Source organism: Mesocricetus auratus, unplaced genomic scaffold (assembly GCF_017639785.1).
Source record: "Mesocricetus auratus isolate SY011 unplaced genomic scaffold, BCM_Maur_2.0 Super-Scaffold_4256, whole genome shotgun sequence".
Classification (NCBI taxonomy): domain Eukaryota; kingdom Metazoa; phylum Chordata; class Mammalia; order Rodentia; family Cricetidae; genus Mesocricetus; species Mesocricetus auratus.
The window spans coordinates 63619889-63639739 of record NW_024429182.1 but is presented as its reverse complement, the minus strand read 5'-3'; the positions used below and the strand labels follow the sequence as shown (position 1 = coordinate 63639739).

Sequence of the window (19851 nt, the reverse complement as noted above, 5' to 3'; positions counted from 1 at the left end):
GAGACCACCCATGCCATGGTGCTTGGGTATTAGCCAGTTCCTGCTCTACTGTTGCACCTGTCCCATGCCCACAGCTGGTTCTGGGCATTTAAAATAGTTGGTGGTAATTGTTGATATGGCTTTCTGGGAGTTATCCATGTGTCTTGTAATCAGGGACTTTTAGAATTCCGTGGTCATGTTTTTGCATTATTTTTCCTCCTTGTTTTTTTTCCGTCATTCCTCAGGGAACAGAGATGAGAAAGACATAAGGAAGTGTCACAATCACAATGTTAGGAATGAGCCCAACAGTGGTTTCCAACCTCCCAGATACACAGAAGACAGCTGTCTGAAGACTGGGGAATATTTATCTGAAAGTTCTGGTGTTAGATTTGGGTTATCCTCCCCTCCACCAGCTTCTGCTGGCTTGAGAGATTTATATTTTTTTCTTTCAATAAAATGCCCTGCCATTTAGAGCCATGCATATTTGGATGCAAGAAGAACATATTCATTTAGCTCATGTGTCCCCAGGGCTTTGTTCCCTTCCTTAGGGACCAGGGCCCAGCACCCTTGTGAAGTTAGGCTGGTGTTTTTCTGCCTCTTCTGCATCATTTAGACTTTATCTTTAATATGTATTCAGATGTTGATCTTTTCAAATATTCAGAAAGGGCTCTTGCCTTCCCCAGCAGCATTCCTGGCATCTCAGAACACTGAAAGAAGCACTCATGGCTGAAGTGAGGGTTCCCAGTCCTGTGTAGTTGGTGGTGACTGTTGATATTGCTTTCTGGGTATCTCCCATGTATCCTTTAACTTGGACTTGTAGAATTCTGTGGCCAAGATTTTTCAATAGTCTTCCTCCTCTCACTCTCATTTAGAGGGAGCAATTAAAAAAAAACAAAGCAGTTGGGCTTGGTGTTAATCTTTGCAAATGTATAAGCCAGCAGAACCTTTATGAGGGGTGTCAAGAATTCAAGAGGCTATCTGACAGCATGCCAACATGTAACCTTAGTGTTTCTTCTTGGAGAAAAACTTGGTTTTTTTGTGCATATAAATCAGCCATATTGGGGTGGAAGGAACACACAATTACATATGAGACTATTTCATCAGTGTTTAGAAGTACCAAATGATTCCAACACGCCAAATGTGCATTTGATTGGGTGTCCCATCCTCCAGCGCTGTGGCAGCCATACGCATTTCCCTTCAGGTGGGCCTGACCTCATCTGGTTCTGGCTACAGGGGACCTGGACTGCTACAGTCATAATTACCATCCCTGTTGCTTCAAGACTAAAGCTGGCAAGACAGCCTCCCCATTTGAAGAAGGACCATCCCCTGGCCTGCCCTCTTGGCTGGCCTTGTACCCTCTTCCTCTTTCCTGCCTCTCTCTAATCCCTCCACCCAGCCCACAAGGGTGGAAGCTATTCTCTTCTGTGTTGGTGGATTTTTAAGGAAAGCAGCCCTTCTTAAGACAGGAGTTCTGAGCCAATCTGCCAATGCCAGGAAAACAGCTTTCTCGGCACGGCATTTTGGGTATTTGGAGTGACAGAGCTGGCATTGTTTGTAGAAGGTTAAGTAAGATTAATGAGGAAAGAAAGGAAAGCCATGGAAGGATCAGCATTTCCGATCAATGAGAGAATGCATTCCACGTGGGCTCCACCTGCATTTCCTTGGCGTGTGTGTCCTGATGCCAATTTGAAAGGGTTTGCCTTTTTATGCTTGTGAGTAACCTACTAAGAAAGACCAGTGTGTTCTGGGTGTGTAGCAGTGCCCGATTTAAGCCTTATCCTGCAGCCAATGTATTGATCAGGAGGAATTTGTAGAAGACGGAGGCGTGTTTTAATAAGAGCTGGAGAGCGGGCGCCATCCTCCCTATTCCCAGGACTTTAAATTATGAATTGCAACTTCAGCATCTTGTTCGGGAGAACAGAGAAGAGGGGGAACAATTTCGCTATGATAGAGTAATAGACACAAAATGAGGATGCTAATATCTACCAAGTGACCAATCACGGAACCGGAGAGGTCCTCCAGACTGGCACTGAAGGAACTTTGGGAAAAAAGGCAGGTTTGCTTTTAGCTGTTCAGAGGTGAGTTTAAACCCCTGTAACTCCCATTTTGTGTAGGGTAGGGTGGGGGTGGTCATTGATATGAGGCCTTAGTCCATTTTGTTTTAGAAGTCAGCCGAATGCCATGGGGCGGATGTGCAGTCACCTGAAGATTAGCCCATGGTTGCTGCTTCCTATTGGACATTTGAATAACAAGCTTGATGAAGCCACTTAACTCCTTACAATTACAGGTGCCAAATGGTAGTACATAAAGGGGGGGGGGGGGCTTTTTCATGTGTGAGCAGTTTCACAATCCAGTGTCATAATCAGATTCCAGAAACTGAACTTGTGGAAAGTTTGTGCTAGCCTTGTGGATTTTCATTTCAGATGTTGTCAACTCAAGGGCATTTGGGCCAATCAATATCTGCCTGTCTTCTCGCACATAGAAAGTTGGCTATTAGAAAAGAGAGGCTTACAGCAGGCTCAGCCAATACCATTAGCCCTAGCCTAAGGGCAGTTCTGTCCATGTGCCCAGATAGGCACCTGCCCCCTCCCCTCCCCCACCATTAGAGAGGCCACTTGGGATGTCATTTGGACAGAGCGGGCAAAGAGCACTTCTTTCTTCTTTCTCTTTTTTTACACCCAGACTCCCCCAAAATCAATAAATCTGTTCTTTGCTTATTTTCAGAACTTTACTTCAATATAAGCAAGGACTTCCCTTCCAGCAACAAACTCCAGTAACACCATGTCAGGCTTATGTGTGTGTGTGTTTGCTTTTTCTGTTCCAATTTGAAAAATAATTGGAAATAATATCTGATTGATGTCCTCTCCCCTTTCTTTCTTTTTAGCTAAAGATTTCCTAGATGAAAGACCTTGATCCGTCGCCTTTCAGGATTCGGTACTTGATTTTCTGTTCCAGGCGGTCTTTTCTGGTCCAAATGGTTTTGTGAAATGGAGGAAGTAAGGTATTGTTTTCCTAAGCAGAGGGAACTTTGTGCAAATTGGCATGGTTGTCTGCTGCGCCTATTGAGTGTTCCTGATGTTTTCCCCGAGATTGTGTTTTTCAGGGGAACAAGAATAGCTCTCTGGCTCAGAGAAAATCCCGGAGCACTTAAGATACCAGAAAAAGAAGGAAGAATGCAGAATTGGTTAGTGAGAGTTCAGACCATCTCCTGGTAGGTCTTAGACTTTTGTTCAGATTGGCATGCTATTTCTCTCTGTCACTGCTTCTTTCTTTCTTTGCTTTAGTTTCGGCTCCTCATTAGAAGGAAATAACTCCATAGCACAAATGCAGTGAGATTGGTGTGGATTGTTGCAAAGGCCTCAGGACAAAGGGGGGAAGCTCTTGGTCATTCTAGGGGGACACTAAGCCAATTTAGATTCAGCTGTTGGTATAATAAGTCAAAACCAGGGCTGTGTTAGTGCCAAAATATGTAAAGTCTTTGGAACTGACAAGAGAACTACAGGAAGAAACTCTGGGGCCCAGGCAGAGATCAGACTTTAAGAAAGGCTAAGGTACCAGCAACACACCCAACAAAGGAAAAATGCGATCTTAGAAACAGGGACAGGTGGAATTAATGTGTAGTGCAATGGTTCAAGAATACAGCCTTTTCTAGAGCGCCCCAATGCAGAATTAACGGGTCTCTGCAGAGAATATTATCAGGATTTAGTGTTCCTCACAAAGAGTGGAGAAGCAAGGAATCCAGGTGTGCTTGCTGGTCCAAGCCAGCCCTCTAAAACCACCCCATTCTCAGGCAGAAAGCATGTCCTCCGAGGTAAAGACATCTGTTGGCAGACAGAAGTAAAGACATGGAATTCCTTCCCATTCCTGAGAGAGCACAGTGTTCAGCTCTTTCTCTCAATGCGACTCTGGATGGCTTCTTCCCTGACAGTTGCTGCAGAGATAGTATAGTCTGGCTTCCTGGCACACGGGCTCTCTTTATTTCATTGTGATTAGCAAGGGTAATTTTCTGGCATGGTTCCGGAATGGTCCATGAGGGGTTTTCATGTCTGAAAGCAGAGGAGAGCTCAAGGTGAGATCCCCTGCCACAGCAGAGAAGACAAAGTTTGACTGGGAAAGCTAGCACTGCAGCCTTGGAGCATCAGGTTAGGAAACAGGACCGCCTGGACCTGGGAGGTGTCCTAGCAAGGTTGTTCTTGAGTTTGCTACCTGGGGCATGGTCAGTTGGGCCCCCAGGGCCTGGAAGTCTAGAAGGCATTTACTCCTGAGCAGAGGTCTGCTTTGAAGGAGACTTTGGATTTTTCAGGTGAGTTTGCCACTGTCACATGCAGTGCAATTGTGCAGGTGCCTAGTTCTCTGACAAATTAGCAAGAATGGCTGTGGGCTGAGGAGATGTCTCATTGGTAAGAGTACATTCCCTGCACAAGCATGGCAAACGAGTTAAGATTCCTGCATGAATATCAGAAGCCAGAAGTGGCTGCATTTGTGCCTGTCACCTCAGGATAACTCACAGGAGTAGAGAAAGGAGTATCACTGGCCATCAGCCAGCCCTGGACTAAGTGACCTATCTCAAGCAAATAAGGCAGACAGTGACAGACCAGGATAGCCAATGTCCTCCTCTGATCTTCTGGTGAACATGAGCACTTACACACACACACACACACACACACACACACACACACACACACACACACACACACACACACACAGACCCCAAATGCCCTTTGCATTCTCAGAACCTTTTGGAATACCACCAAGCAGAGGTGTTACTCAAATACACAAAGCCAAGTAAATCATTGAACAATGGATTTTCCCAATAGAGGAAGCAGAGTGATGACTCACTCTGCTGGTAAAATGCCTTAACATGGCATGGAGTGCAACACACAGGCAGGGATGTGAACTTCTTGTTCCTTAGACATTAAGTGATGCTTCTTTATTGTTGTCTTGGCTTGAAGCCTGGAGTTATGGACCTTAGTGCAAACTCCTCCCCATTATTTCCTCCAGCTTAGGAAGGGGGATAGAACTTAGGCTGGTCCAATCACAGCTGGGGTTGGACTTAAAGATACAGCCTGGCTAGAAAAAGGGAATCACTGGGGTTGGGATGGGACTTGAAGTTTCTTAGTCTGGACCTGGACATACTTCCTGTTTGGTCTCTTCTCGACTGTGTGCAAAGTGGGACCAACAGTTTTGTGTTCCTGTTGCCATGCCTTTCCTGCTGTGACAGTATCCATTCTTTCTTAATGATTCCAACTTATGTTGGAATCAGCCCCCACCCCTTAAGCAGTTTGCCAGGCATTTGGTCTAAGCAAGGAGAGCAGTAACTAATAGAACATTCAGTTCTGTTTTGGTCAGTGGTACCCAGAGTTTTGGCGATGAGAAGTCCTCAGAGATTCTGAAGAGGACTCACTTTCCAAGTATTACTCCTGAAGGAAGACACTTCTGTAGTGCAGAGGACACAGAATTCTGCTGTTACCGTATGATCTTTTCTCCACAACCTGAGAGCCCAGGGCATTCATGGTGGCCCGGCCTTAGAAAACCATGCCATCACTAAACAATATGAACAGGAATCTGCTCAGTAAAATATTTAAAAAATTGTTCCCCCGATATATACATGCACATGTTCATGTGAATCTCTGTAGACAAAACATGCACCGATTAGCAATTTTTAAATTCTTCTTGCAATGCTTTATCTCCGTGAGGACATGAAACATCTTAGTGGAATCTCCGCCAGTGTGTTTGGAGGCTCCCTAGTCTACGAGCAATGTGGATTGGCTTGCAGCAACCATGTCACCAAACTCTTCATACTCAAGGCATCTGGATGGCTGCTATGGTGTCTAGACAACTCAGCCAGAAGCTGAGAACAGATAGTTCTGGGTCTCACCTTTTTCTTACGATTAGATTGCTTTGCAAATTAAGTTCTCTGAAATTCTATTTTCCCTTTTCATGTATCTGAAGCTGAACCACAAGACTAAAAGATTTCTAAGTTTAAAATAGAATCGCATCTGAGAAGCCTATGGAAGTCAGTTTCTAGCCGACCCTCAGGAGCTGTGTGTGGAGTGGATCTATGCATCCTTGTTCTCCTCAATACTCCTTTCTCAGAAGTATAGCTCCCTTTTCATTCTAAAATCATCTCCAATTCTGATAGTGAGCTGACACCCCCTTTCTCATTCTGTACCCGGAAAAGCCCAGATCCCTGATGGTCAATCAGGGTTTACTACCCAGGCAGCCTTAGAGCTCCCTGAAATGGGTTCCTGGTCCCCACTAGACCTGCAGAATCCTGCCCAGAGTTTGCACCCAAGGTTTCAGAAGGATGTGTGCTTTCGCTGAAGTCATCAAACTTGAGGGACATGGAGAGATCTGCCATAGCAGAAACAAGGCAGAAAGAAGCTGAGCTGGAGACCAGAGTGTGGTCTGCATGTCTGGCCCTCAGGCCACAGGGGGGCCCACTTCTGCCTCTGCCTCTAATTTGTTCGTCTCTATTTGAAAAAAGTGAATTATTTTTGTTTGAGTAGTCTTTCCATTACTCCCCCATCAAATACTAGTGGCCAAACTCTAATGAGATAAACCATTAGGGCATATCAGCCAACTTTCTATTGCTATAACAAAATACCTGAGTGAACTCACGAAGAAGACAGGTTTATGGCTTCAGGGTTGTAGGTCATGGGTTTCTGGTCCTGTAGCTTTGGGCCTGGGGTGGGACACCAAGGAAGAAGGAAATAGTGGAAGAAAACTGCTCACTTCATGATGTCCGGGAAGCAAAGAGTTATGGAGAAGGAAGGACCAAGGACACAATATACCGTTCAAAGCCACTTCCTCAGCAACTTGTTCCCTTCAACTAGCCATGATTTTCTAAGGTTCCATAATCTCCCAACTGCCCATTAAGCTATAACATCTATTGTGTAGCAGTCCACTGGTGAACCCCAGCATCTCTGTACTGGGGACCACTATTTTCTCCCATGAACTTTGAGGGGGTCATTTAAGATATAATACTTAACCCCAGGGTCATGGGTATTCTGTGCATGGTCTACTGTGGCCTGCAAGCCCGTGTTTGTTGTTTTGAGCTGTAGGCTTAGCCAGTTGTTTCTCTTTGCATATATGGGACTGCACACTTGTACTGCACACATTAGGTGAAATATGACAACACCAGCAGTGAATAAGGACGTTGAAGATGATAAGATGAGCAGAGCAAGTAGTTAGAGCTTAATGTGAAAATGACAGAGATGGCAAAAGGATTCAGCGTCTGAGCTGTGCTCAACAGGGCTTGCATGTAGTTGGTGACTCCTCCAATTGTAAGCCGCTATGGTGCAGCTGGAAACCTGGTCTTCACTGGTTTATGTGCACTGTCCTCAGTGGCACCAACTGTGGTGATTGTTCCTTTTCAGCATCAGAGTGCTGCATCCATGCAGCCTGCTGACTTTCTCCAGAGTGCTGTTTTTAGTCTCTTGTGTTTGTGCTTAGTTCTCAGTCTCTTTGTAGATTTGTGTGTACGTATGTGTAGCATTGACACCGTGCAGGACAGTTCCATCATGGGGACCTCTTAACACCTCAAGAAATGAAATATTTATTTATTTATTTTTAAACATTTTTGTAGTCTTCTTGGATTTGACACTGTTTAGAGTGTTTTTTTCTTTTTTAGTGAAGAATGAAGCAAAGTTGTATTTCACACTTCAACAGTTGCACTCCAGCTGCCTCCCCGGTTGCCTGTGAACCTGTAGTTTGTGTCTTCATACGGTAAGAGGGACCCCAAACTCAGGAATAACTTACATTTTGTTTACCCTGTGCTGATCTTCCTTTCTGCTGCTCACCGTCCTGATGGAGTGCCAGCTTCTCTCCCTCCATACCTCCAACATGTCCCTCATCCGTCTCTTCATTTGGCAGCTGTTTTCTCACACTTGTTTTGATATGCAGTAGTGATGGAATAAAGATAAAAGTATTTGCAAACTCTTGACTTTTCTTTTGCATGCATCAGAATGGTCCATGGGATGGTTTTCAGATGGAACCATTCCTAGGCTGTCTTTTCAGAGCAGTAAATCATTAGAAAGAGACACGAACTTCATTGTAAAGATCAGGGCACTTGTGGCAAGGAAGCAGGCTGTTCCGCCCTAAAACCTCCTTCTCAGGGTCCTGTAGCTACCTGGCCCATTGGAGGTTTTGCTCCACACCTGGTCAATGAGTCTTCATTCAAGAGTCTTCTTGCTTCAAGTGGATTGTGCATACCTTATATATATTGTTGGTATAAAGACTGAGTTTTTGTGCATTCAGGAGATGCTTGATGGACACTTGCTTTTATTTTCAGACATAAGGCTTCCCTATGAGTCAAGTATTTGCAGGATGCTGAAGATACGAAAGTAAACACATCAAAGCTCTCCATTTGACCACCTCCCAGAATTTTGTTCCCATCTTTGCTCCATGGGGAGTCCATCTTGTCAAATGATGGGGAAAGGGGAAATATGGGCCTCTAGTCAACCACTCTTGATGTTTGGGCTGTAGGAGGCAAGCTGAAAAGAGAAATGTATCTGAGGCGGGGTTATCGGCATGAGGGAGGCTCAGACTTAAGAGGCAACACGGAATGCTGAGACTGGTGTGTGGCCTGGTCTGAGGGAATAGGAAGTGAAGGAAGGTGTGGAGAGGCCAGCTTCCCATAGGCCACTTGAGCTATGTATTACTACCTTGTCTGATATGGTGAGTTCTGGGTTGTAGGTGGGTCTCCTTCAGAGAGGGCTCTGAGTTCAAGCTTGACTGCATCTGCAGCCAGGCTCTCATGTGTCTCCTTCTGTGTGGTGAGGTCCAGAAGTCTCCCAGCTCCAGACACAAGGGACTCATACCAGCCACCCTTTGCTTCATACTAGCTCCTGGAGTCCAGGCAAATCACTGTGGGGACTAAGGGGAATGGGTGAGCCAGTTTTTGAACTTCTACACAGAGAAAAGACCCTGGGATCCTGTGTTTTTTCTCAATAAGAAGAGACAGTGGTACCATGTTCTGTTACTGCAACCCTCTGACCTATATGGAAGATGTGTACAGTGGAATCTGTCTCCCTGATAGAGATCAATGATCTGATTATAACTTTGTAGATTTGCTTTGTAGATCCTAATTAGTTTGTCACTGAGATAGGGCTGGGGTTCACATCAGTAGGAATTCTGAAATGAAGTTCCCAGTTGTATGTCAGGTTGTGTTAGGGACTGGAGTCATCTCTGTTACGCTCTGCTTATTGCAACCATTTCCTCTGGGCTGGACAAGTCCCTGCTTCAGGTATGATGAAGACTTACTTTCAGAGTGTCCTCTGTATAACCCCATGCCTCTTAAAAGATGGACCCTGAGCTGAGCTTTACATACTCAGCCCAGCTCTGTGGGTGGTATCGCTGGGTCCTTCCTCTGCGGCTCCACCAGCTCTCTAACCAAGCCTGGTGAAAAGGTCTGTATGACTCTGATCCTCTCTGGTCACTGTCTCACTGAACCTTTGTAGGAGGAAGTCTGTATGCTGCCATTAAACATGTGACTTACTAGAGGCGCATACAGATGAGGTAATAAAAGGGCGGTTTACCACACCGCTAACCACACCCACTTTAGGCAGGACTAAAGACGCATACGGCTGGACGTAAAGACGTATACGTACGTAGGCGGTGAACTACCTCACTAGCCAGGCCCACTTTTGGGCATGGCTAGGGGGGCGTTACGGGGGGGAAGGCATAAAAGACAGCACACAGGAAGTCTTGGTCTCTTTTCCCGGAGTTCGGCTTCCGGTTCGGCAGCGGAAAACTACTTGGCTCATCTGGGTTACTTGTTTGGTATCTTGTGAGTAATTTCTACAATAAATAATTAGTTTTACTTTCAGTAATTGTGTCGATTATCGTTACAGCGTCCGTTGGAGCCACAAACCTTTTCATCCTCTTGTTTCATATCTGTACTTTAAACCATGCCTGTCTCTCCCCTACCCTCTTCCTCTCTCTTCCCCCACCCCCGTGTGGTAGGCCAGAAATTAATTTCAGATGTTATAATTTTAAAGTTATCTACTTTTTTTTTGAAGCAAAATCTCTCACTGATCTCTCATTTCTTAGACTAGTCTTTTTGGCCACTGAGCTACTTTATCAACACTGTGATAACAAACGTATGCCATCACATCCAGTTTTTTTTTTATAAGGGTTCTGGGGATCTAACTCAGGTCCTCTTTTCTGTGTTTTGATGGTTGCTGATAGTTAGCTGAGCAATGTCTTAGGCTGTATGGCATATGGAGAAGAGGGGGGAGCTGGCAGCTTTGCAGAAGGCTGTGAGCCCTCTCAAGCTCTTCAATATCTATTTTTTTCTTTCAAGGCTGGCAATGTGAATCTATATAGTTGGGGATGTACCCAGGCAGGATGTCACAGCTTAATGGTGCATTATGCACTATGATGAAGGTCCTGCTTCCCTGTGGGGCCCTTCCCCAATCTCTTGTTACACAACTATCTCTGGTTTGTAGGGATTGATTTGGGGTAGATGTGCTGTCTGGTTAGTCTTGTGATGTTCAGTGTGTGATGTTCATCATGGTACAAATCTATTGCAGACACCAGTGATGTGCCCTCTGCAGACTGAGAGCCTCATAGCACCTCTGAGATGACACAACTGTACATAGGAGGATTCAGAAATACTGGTGTCACCTGGGATGCTGCATGAGGGTGCAGGGTGTGATAGGAAACTCTGAGCTCTACTAAGATGTCTGATAAAGGTTTGCACAACAGATATGACAAATAGAAGTCTTGCTTGGATTGTTGCAGCGTAAGGGGGCAGGAATGGGATGCATAAGGGGCTGAGGCAGGCCACATTCCTCAGATAGTCAGACACCTGAGAACAGCAACGTAGTTCCTAGTCCCACCTTGGGGCAAGATGCTCCAGACCTTGACTGTGACTTCTGCTTCCCTTATTCTATCAGCCGCAGCTGCACTGCTCCCCCAGATTCTTCATTTCCAACCATGCTTCGCATCTCCGCCATCTGCAGCAATGTGAGGAGAGTGCAACTCTTTCAGGGTATAGCTCGGTGGAGTAGAAGAGAAGTCACTGACGTGAAGTTAGTTGGATTTGTGGAACAAGATTTGGAACCTCCTGTGTGGTGCTTCCTGGGCTTCTGGGGGAGTGCCATGGCTGTGCCAGGACCTTGCATCTGGCTCTCTGGGTGTGTTTCCTCAGGCACTGTCCTTGGCCAGGTTATCCTTCTAATGCAGCTTCTATTATCTAGACCAGTCAGTCCATTTACCATTTACTAGTGCAGTGTTTGTGAATGCATTGTATTTCTCATCTTAATGTTCAGGCACACTCATTACAGAGTGCTTAGAAAAATAAAGCAAAACATACAATACATAAACCCACACATACATTTCATTTCTGTATCCCTCTAATACCATGGGTGTGGATTTCTGCTAATGCATTTGAGAGTTTTCTATGTATCATCTAACACCCTCCTTAAATATCCCTGCTCTGTTTCTTTCTTGTCTTTGCCACCACTCTGCTCCTCACTGCCAGTTCTAGGGTGTGCTCTGCCCTGGTCAGGGCCTGCAACCCTTAATCCACTATCACTTGGCACCCAGAGGCTCCTGCTCTGAGCACCAGTCACTGGGTTTGTGTTTCTCCCTTGGGTCCTAATCACAGCTGGTCCACAGTGTTCTTTGACTTTGTCAAAATCTCTGAACTCAGGATTTGTGTTTCTTCGTCTCTGTGTCTAGTCATGCCTGACACGAGGCTACCAAAGGGTGCTTTAGCTGACTATGTGGGAGTGCCCCCAGGAATACACTCGTACTCAGTCCATGCCAGACAAAGTTCTTCCTCCTTGGTGGTGGCATCGCAGCCCCTACCCTTGATGCTTTCCTGGTAAAAACTACTGCAATTCTTGATCTTTGACCTGAGAAAGTTGATCTCAGACTTTGTTAAACTTGATGTCCTCCAGACTTGGTTGCAGGAATGCAGGGGCAAACACTTGAAGGTTCTTGCCACTTTGAACTATTCTTTTTCTTTCCTTTTCCATTGTTAAGGGTTTCTCTAATCTACACACTTTACTTACAGGAAAGGAAGCTGAAGCCAGGAAATATTGGCTTGTCAATTAGCTAGCTTTCTGATTTCAAGCCTGCTGCTTTTTCTGCCGCTCTAGTCAGTGTCACTAAGTATATGGCAGAGACATTCTTTTTAATGTGCATAGCCTTCAATGCACAGACTTCTTGGGAATCAGTCCTGGTCTTGGAACTATTTTTGTTTTTTATGCTCCCCCCCCCGTGTGTGTGTGTGTGTGTGTGTGTGTGTGTGTGTGTGTGTGTGTATGTGTATGCAGGGTGGGTTTGGGGGTTTGTGGTCTTTGTGGAGTAACAGTTTTTGAGGACATTTTTGCAGCTATGTAACAGCTTTAGAGAAACCTGTGTGTCAGGGGGTAACACTCCTAACTTAGGAGGCATACCTGCACCCAGATTTTTAATGATTTGACCCAATGGAAGTCTCCTAGCTATAAAGATGCTGCCTTAGAATTAAAAGAAAAAAACCTAATAAATAATTTGTTGTAACCTCAGGGTATCACATTACCACGTTACTTATTATGGAACTAGGGTACTATTTAAATTGCTTATTTACAGCATTAAAATAAATAGTGGTTTGGGCACTTTTGCAAAGCAGAGGATGTATTCCCTATCATACTCTGCCCCTCCCCTGCTGTCTCATACCCCCAGCTGCAGCAGACCCCTTCTCCCTGCTGGCTCAGGATTCTTTTCCCAACTACAATGACTCCATTATGCTATTAAAGTTCAGGGTGTGTGGAGAGCCCGATCCCTGAAGGCATTTGCCAGTCTTTTTTTTTTTTTTATCTTGTCTAATACCTGTGGCCCCCTGTCTGTGCTAACATGTGACTGCAAGCATTCTATAGGATCTGTCAGTTACTTGTCCCTTGAAGGCCACTGGCCTCTGTCCTTCATATGGCCACTCATCTGGCCCCTCTCAGATCTCTGAGGTAGGAGGGCAGCAGGCAACACAGAGGAAGAGATATCAAGCACAGCAGATCAAATGGCAGCCTGAACCCCTGGGTAAGGAACAGAGCAGGGTGGGGGGCATTGGAGCAGCCTCTGTCCTTCTTGGATCACTCAGGGCTTGGACCTCAGTCTGTGAAGTGCCCCTTGCTTAAGCCGCACTAATTGGGTAGGATTGTTGCCATCTGATGAGTCATAATTAGGATAAGGCGGCTCTAGTAGGAGCCTTCTTATCGGGTGAGGGTCAGGGACTAATGACTAGCAGGAGAAGGTGAGGGTTTTGTTGATGCCTGTAGTCTCTGTTGGGGGGAAAAAAACCCAAACCCAGTCCTGCACGTTTCTTCCAGAGGCACCAAATCTTCCCCTCATTTGCTTCGGTGACCTCTCAAGTGCATCCTCGCCCCGAGGGCTCTGGGCCGTCCAGCAACTGTTAAGCCCCTTGGGTTGAAAATCTTCTCCCACGTTTGCCCTTAACACCAGACGCAGTACCATTAGCCTCAGCTGTACTGGTGCTCATTAGAGGCGATCGATGGGGGAGCAGGATAAAGAATGCCGCTGCCCTCCCAGCTCCCTTCCTGCAGATTTACAGGCGTTCCCACGCACTGCCTCCCATCAGTCACGCAAAACAAGGGCTTCTTTAGAAAACAAAGGCAAAGCAAGAAAGCGTCAGGGAAGTACATATTTATCTGCTTGGTCTCAGCGTGTCCGCGAAGGTCTCAAAGAAATGTTACTGTCACTGTAATACGGAGAGCACACAGCTTTGCCTTCGTGGCTTCTGAACCTGGATGGAGAGACTAAGAACATTTCTTAATGCAAGCATGAGAGGGTCCTCCCTATACGGAGGAACCATGACTATATATTCCAGGTGCAGGGCTGAGGAATGGCGCCTTTCAGAATCTGCTGACCCCAGGAAGCTTAGTGTGGAGGGTGGAGTTCTGGGTCTGGCCAGAAGGTGTTGCTGGAGCCTGCTAACTTCTGCCTTCTCGATTCTGAGGTCGGGGAATACAACCTCCAGGGATGTGGGAAACCAGAAGGGCCTCTGGGAAAAGGCTGGAACCTCCTTTACTTGGACTTCTCCAGATCAGCAGCTTTCAGAAGAACTGAGCCACGGTGTCCATGGGGTGTGTTGGGTGGGGTCAGTGGTCTTCAGGACCTAGCACAGCAGTGGCCTCTCCTATGTTTGGAGATAGCAGTGGGTAATAAGTTTCCTCTCCTCTCCCCTCCTGGATCTTGATCTGCTTTCCCCTTTTCAGCTAAGTTTTTTTTTTTTTACTCCCATAGTTACCATATCTGTCATTCCTTACCACACAGATTCCATGGGAGGGACTGGAAAACATAAAAAGGCAATAAAGACTCAACATTGGAGTAGAGGCTATCATAGTATATACAGGTGGCAATCACAGGACATTCTATCCACATTTTCTGCACATAGGACTGTGTAGACTAAAGAGTCAACCTGGACAATCTCATCTGGTCAAGGAAGGAGTGGTTCTCAGAGAACTCTCTGGGAAAGACCTTTCATGTTGTATTGTCACTCCTGAGCAAAGAAGGTGCTGGCCAGGAGACCAAGGAGAACACATCTGGATACTACCAGTCACCAGTCATAGACCACTAGGCACCGCCAACCTCCAGCCACCAGTCTCCCCAGTGACTAGCCAACAGTCACCAACCACCCCAGGCACTGGCCACCAGCCAGGCAGAGAGAAGAAAGTCTACTTCCAGAAGTGTGGCATTCCCAAGCATATGGGTGAGGCCTGAGGAGGAGTAGGTCTTCTTCTTATTAACTGTGCTGCATTTAGAGAAACTTCCCCTATCATCCTTATCTTGTGTCTGAAATGTTTGTCTAGCATTAAACTCAAGGCAACTCAATGATAGAAAAATAAACCTTCCTTTACAATGACACAACTTATCGTGAGACAGTTCTGCAGACTCTGAAACCTCCTCTGTAAAAAAAAAAAGGAGTAGAAAATTCCAGAACATTTGTAGTTCCTAGTCGTCATTTTATAATTTTTCTTAAAAATTTAAAGATTTATTTCATTTTTAATGATGTCTATGCCTGTGTGTCTGTGATGTACTGTATGTGCACTTTAGTAGAGTTGCCCATAGAGGCCAGAAGAGGGAGCTGGACTTACAGGTGGTTGTGAGCTGCTTGACATGGGTAAAGGAAACAAACTCCCATCTTCTAGAACAGCAAGAGTTGTTAACTGATGAGCCATTTCTCCAGCCCTTCCCACCTTTTGAAAATCAAGATCAAGGAGACTTTGCACCTATGAAATCAGAATAGGCTTTTTGTTACCATTGCTGAGACCAGGTCTCATCTAACCCTGACTGGCCTTGTATTCACTATGTTTCCAAGGCTGCCTTGAGTTCCTAATATACTGCTTTAATCCCCTGCATACTAGAAAGATAAGCATCTGGCCAGGCATTTCTTATATCTGGATAAAAGCAGACCCTCAATAGCTCTGTAAAATAATTCAGACTTTAAAACTGCAGTTTGTTGCTGGAGTTTCTTTCCAGCCTGGTCCTGTAGCCGATTAGCCCCAAATAAACACATGGATGCTATATTAACTTATAAACGGTTGGCCGATGGCTTAGGCTTCTTATTGGCTAGCTCTGTCTTAATTATTAATCCACTTCTATTAATCTATGCATTGCCACGAGGCTGTGGCTTATCCCTAATCCAGCATGTTACTCCTTGGGCCTCATGGTGTCTCCTAGGGGTCTCTCCACCTCTCTCCCCAGCATTCTCCTCACCTCCTAACCCCACCTATCTTCCTATCCCTCCTGGCCAATCAGTGTTTTATTCATCAACCAACAAGAGAAATGTATATGCAGAAGAACATCCCCATCAGCGGTGTGAACAGTTGATGATAGAACACTGATTTAGGGAGGAAGAAAATCAAATTGAGAAGTTATAGAAGACCAGAGAAAAGAGATTGAGTAAAATTTTAAAAAGCAAAATTGTGAGCTTGGAGGGAAAGACAGCAAGTGTATGTCACGTCTGCTGCGCGGCCTGTGTCCAAGAAAGTGCGGAGGGTGTCGGGTATTGAAAACACAGAGACTCGTTCAATGATATAAAGAAAACTTTAAACAGGCTCCAAAAAGGTTCAAGAAAAACTTCCTAAGAAAGGCTCCCACCAGAGAAGCTTCTGCTCTCTCCTCTACCCTGGCTGGTTCTGCTCTGACACCAGAGGTGGATGTGTGTGGGTTTTGAAGGTGCGGTTAGTCTTTGGACAAGGTCGAGGTCAGGGCGGTTTCCGTGGGAAGGCCTTTCCCAGGAACTTATTGTATCATTTTTAGTAAACATGTTTTTACTAAACATTGTCTTACAGCTGCCTACTCCCAGGCAGAAGGGGAAGTGGCCAGGAACTTATTGTATCGTTTTTAGTAAACATGTTTTTACTAAACATTGTCTTACAGCTGCCTACTCTCAGGCAGAAGGGGAAGTGGGTCTCTGCTCAAGGTCTGGTGTTCCCACAAGTGTATGCATGAAGGCCACCCCCAAAGGACATCATACAGTAAAGGGAGCGGCTAGAGCTACCACTGAGGAATGCGAGGGAACCTTGAATCACCAGACGAAATTGGGCCAGTGAGATGGTTCAGTGGGGAAGGGCGTTTTCCACCAAGCCTGACATCTTGAGTTTGTTCCTGGAGCCCACAGGGTAGAAAGAGAAAACTGACTCCTGTCCTGTAACTGCTACATGCTTATCATAGATATGGGCAGTCACATACATACATGTATAAATAATTTTTTTAAATGGACATAAAAATCACGGAATTGAATTTCAAAAGGCTAATGCATTAAAAAAATTACCCACAGTTTGACTTTGTGCTATGACCAACTCTTTCAGGTGCCTGCCAGCCACTGTGACTTCCTGGCCATGATGGGCTGTAACTTGGAAGTGTGAGCTGACATAAACCCTCTGGCCTCAGAGTCATTCTGGTCAAGGTATTTTCTCACAGTAACAAAGTGAAGGCAGAAGTTGGTGCCGAGATTTGGGATTATTTCTACGATGAACCTGTGTGGCTTTTAAGCCATTGGGATGTTTTGTAGGAGGGATATGGAACAGTTTTGTTCACTGGACAGAGAAGCATTTAACTCCTGGAAACAGAGCTCACTGTGTCACTCAAATGGAAGCTTGGAAGAAAAGACTGCCGAGAGACACGTGAACAGTGGAGGTCTGCCTCATGAGGTTTCAGAGGCCAGTGAGGACTCTAGTCTGGGGGCCTTTTGTATGGTAATTTTGTCAAGAATGTGCCATCATTCTGCACTCTTCCTGAGAACCAGAGAGAAGCTGAATGGCGGGATGATGGACTGACTAGCAGGATGATATCCAAATTGATGCTGAAGAAGCTGCTGTAATTGAGAGATCAGCACCACTGTGGAGAATATTCCCGAGACACTGTAGGAAAATGGGAGACATGTCCTGAGAGCAAAACCCCATTCATCAGAGGATCAACACATATATATCAGAGGTAAAGAGACCAAGACAGGAGGTCAATCTTGCTATACAGGAACACCTTGTATAAATTAAGAAAAAAAATCAGATTGAAAACTAACAGGTTGGATAAAGACATACGTGGATAAGTGAAAAACATAACCTTGAAGGGAGACTATTCATATGAAATTAGTGTTTAAGTAGTTTCAAATTTATCCAAAGGGGGAGGGGAAAGCCTAAGCTAAAGGAATTCATTGCAGGGTGGAGGGTGGGGTTACCCAACTGCATTTGAGCCTAGCTGATTGTGTTACAAACTCCGGGTACTTGACACAATGTTGTAAGATTTGTTGTCTGTTCTGCTGGATTTGGGGGTTGTTTTGTTCTCATCTGTGATCCATGTTTTCCTTTTTGGAATAAGAATATTCCAAATGAGACTTTTTTTTATTTTATAGGGCTCACATTGGATTTTTAAAATGTTTGATTTCTCAAAGATTATGGGTAAGTGTTTAAAGTCAGGCTTTGTTTAAAATTATGAGACAAACATACAGCCTTGGGGAAGGGGAGTGAAGAGTCATGGTTATGTGACATATGTGTGTCAAGTTGACCAGGGGGTGGGATTGTGATGGTTAGTTATGCTGGATGATTTTATGCAATGTAGAACTGCCCAGAAAGAGCCATTAAACGAGGGATTGCCTAGATCATGTTAGCCTGTCTGTGGGTGGTTATCTTGACTACATTAATGGGAGTGAGAAGACTTGTCCACTGTGGGTGGCATCAGTCCCTAGTCAGAGGATCCTGAACTGTGTATGAGTCGAGAAAGTGAGTGAGCACTAGCCTGCATGCACGCTTGCACTCTCTCTGTTCTTGACTGTGCATGTGACCAGCAGCTTCAAGTTCCTCCCTCTCGGCTTCCCCACAGTGATGGGCTATAATGTGGAATGCAAACCAAAACAAACTCTTTCTCCCCTAAGATGCCTTTGTTAGGGTACTTTTTTAAAACTACAGGAAACAAAACTAAGACAATTGAAAAATAAGTTTAGTAACTTTTAAACTAAAAAAAAAAGGCATGGTAAAGTTAAAAAAAATTACCCAGTCACAGTGTTACACATATATCAGAGGAAAAGAGACTAAGACAGGAGGTCAAGCTTGGCTATAAAGGAACCCCTCGTATAAGTTAAGAAAAAAAAAAAGACTGAAAAATAACAGGTTGGATAAAGACATAGGTGGATAAGTGAAAACCATAACCTTGAAAGGAGAGTATTCATATTAAATTAGAGTTTAAGTAGTTTCAAGTGTTTTACTTTTGTATTGGTAGATGGCAGAAATCATAACTTTGATGAATCGTAAATACTTATGTGGAAATTATAATTATTAGAGTATAATATTTATAAACAAATAAAAGATAAGGGAGAAACCCCACAATGTCGTAATTACAGCAAATTGAGCTTAACAGGAAACAATGGCTCAGGACAAGTCAGAAAACAGAACAGAGACAGTAAAAACACGCCATATGTACAGAGCACCAACTTGGCATTTAACAAGGGTTGATGAGTTTTGCATCATCAGAGGAAGACAGTGTCTGTGGCATATCTGTAGACTGATGATTGAAGGAAAAGTCTGAATTACAAAGAAATGGACAGCTTCTAAGGAACAAACTGCACAGACCACAGCCATAGCACTCAGGAAATTGACAAGAGGTTTACTAACAATAAAAAGCTAAAATTACATTTACCCACTAAACACTGATAAAGGAACCATGTCTGAAGTTTCAGAATTCTTAAAAAAATAAAACTATAAAAAAATTAAGGGAAGATATTCACAGTCAACTTAGGATAAAATGAATCATATTAAATATGGTTACTAGATATTTATATTTATGCCTGTAGATCAGTGCTGCTCTCAACTGTGGCTGCAGACATTTCTTTCTGTAATGGGCAGCGGTCAATGAATGGAGAACCTCATAACTGATCAGAATGTCCAGAATAAGTGTCTATTGAGTGTTGGACACTAAATAAGACATTGGCAACCCCTACCTACCTCCAGTGTCGGGAAACACCACTGAAGTTGAGGTAAGAAGAATGGAAGAGACATAAGGCTGGGAGAAGTGCTGTGTAATGCCATCTTCTGAATATGGTATGACCACGGCACTCAGAAGCTCACCACAGCTGTGGTTACCTGCAGAAGATCAAGCCCAGATAGGTAAACATTTCAGAAGGTGGCACTGACTGAGCTCAGTGGTTTCCAAAATAGAGAGGATGTGAAAGGGGGAGGGGGACATGTTAGGATGTGGGGAGGGGAGCCAGGTGGAGAGGGAATCTAGGGAGAATATGGTCAAGATACATTGTACACATGTATGAGGTCAAAGAATAGATGAAGGCTATTTAAAAAAATAAATGTTTACTATTAAACATGAGTGAGAATCAATGACACACTTATACTCCAAATATACCTTTGAGTTCATGAT

General features: G+C 44.6%; 1 long non-coding RNA gene across 1 annotated transcript; it reads left to right on the top strand.

Annotated features, from left to right (window-relative positions):
- Positions 1-1420: 1420 nt before the first annotated feature.
- On the top strand, positions 1421-19649 carry LOC110341192. The gene is made up of 5 exons (XR_005879484.1): positions 1421-3190; positions 7613-7707; positions 16800-17424; positions 17840-17885; positions 19274-19649. It is a non-coding gene; the product is annotated as an uncharacterized LOC110341192 (long non-coding RNA).
- The last annotated feature ends 202 nt before the right edge of the window (positions 19650-19851 follow it).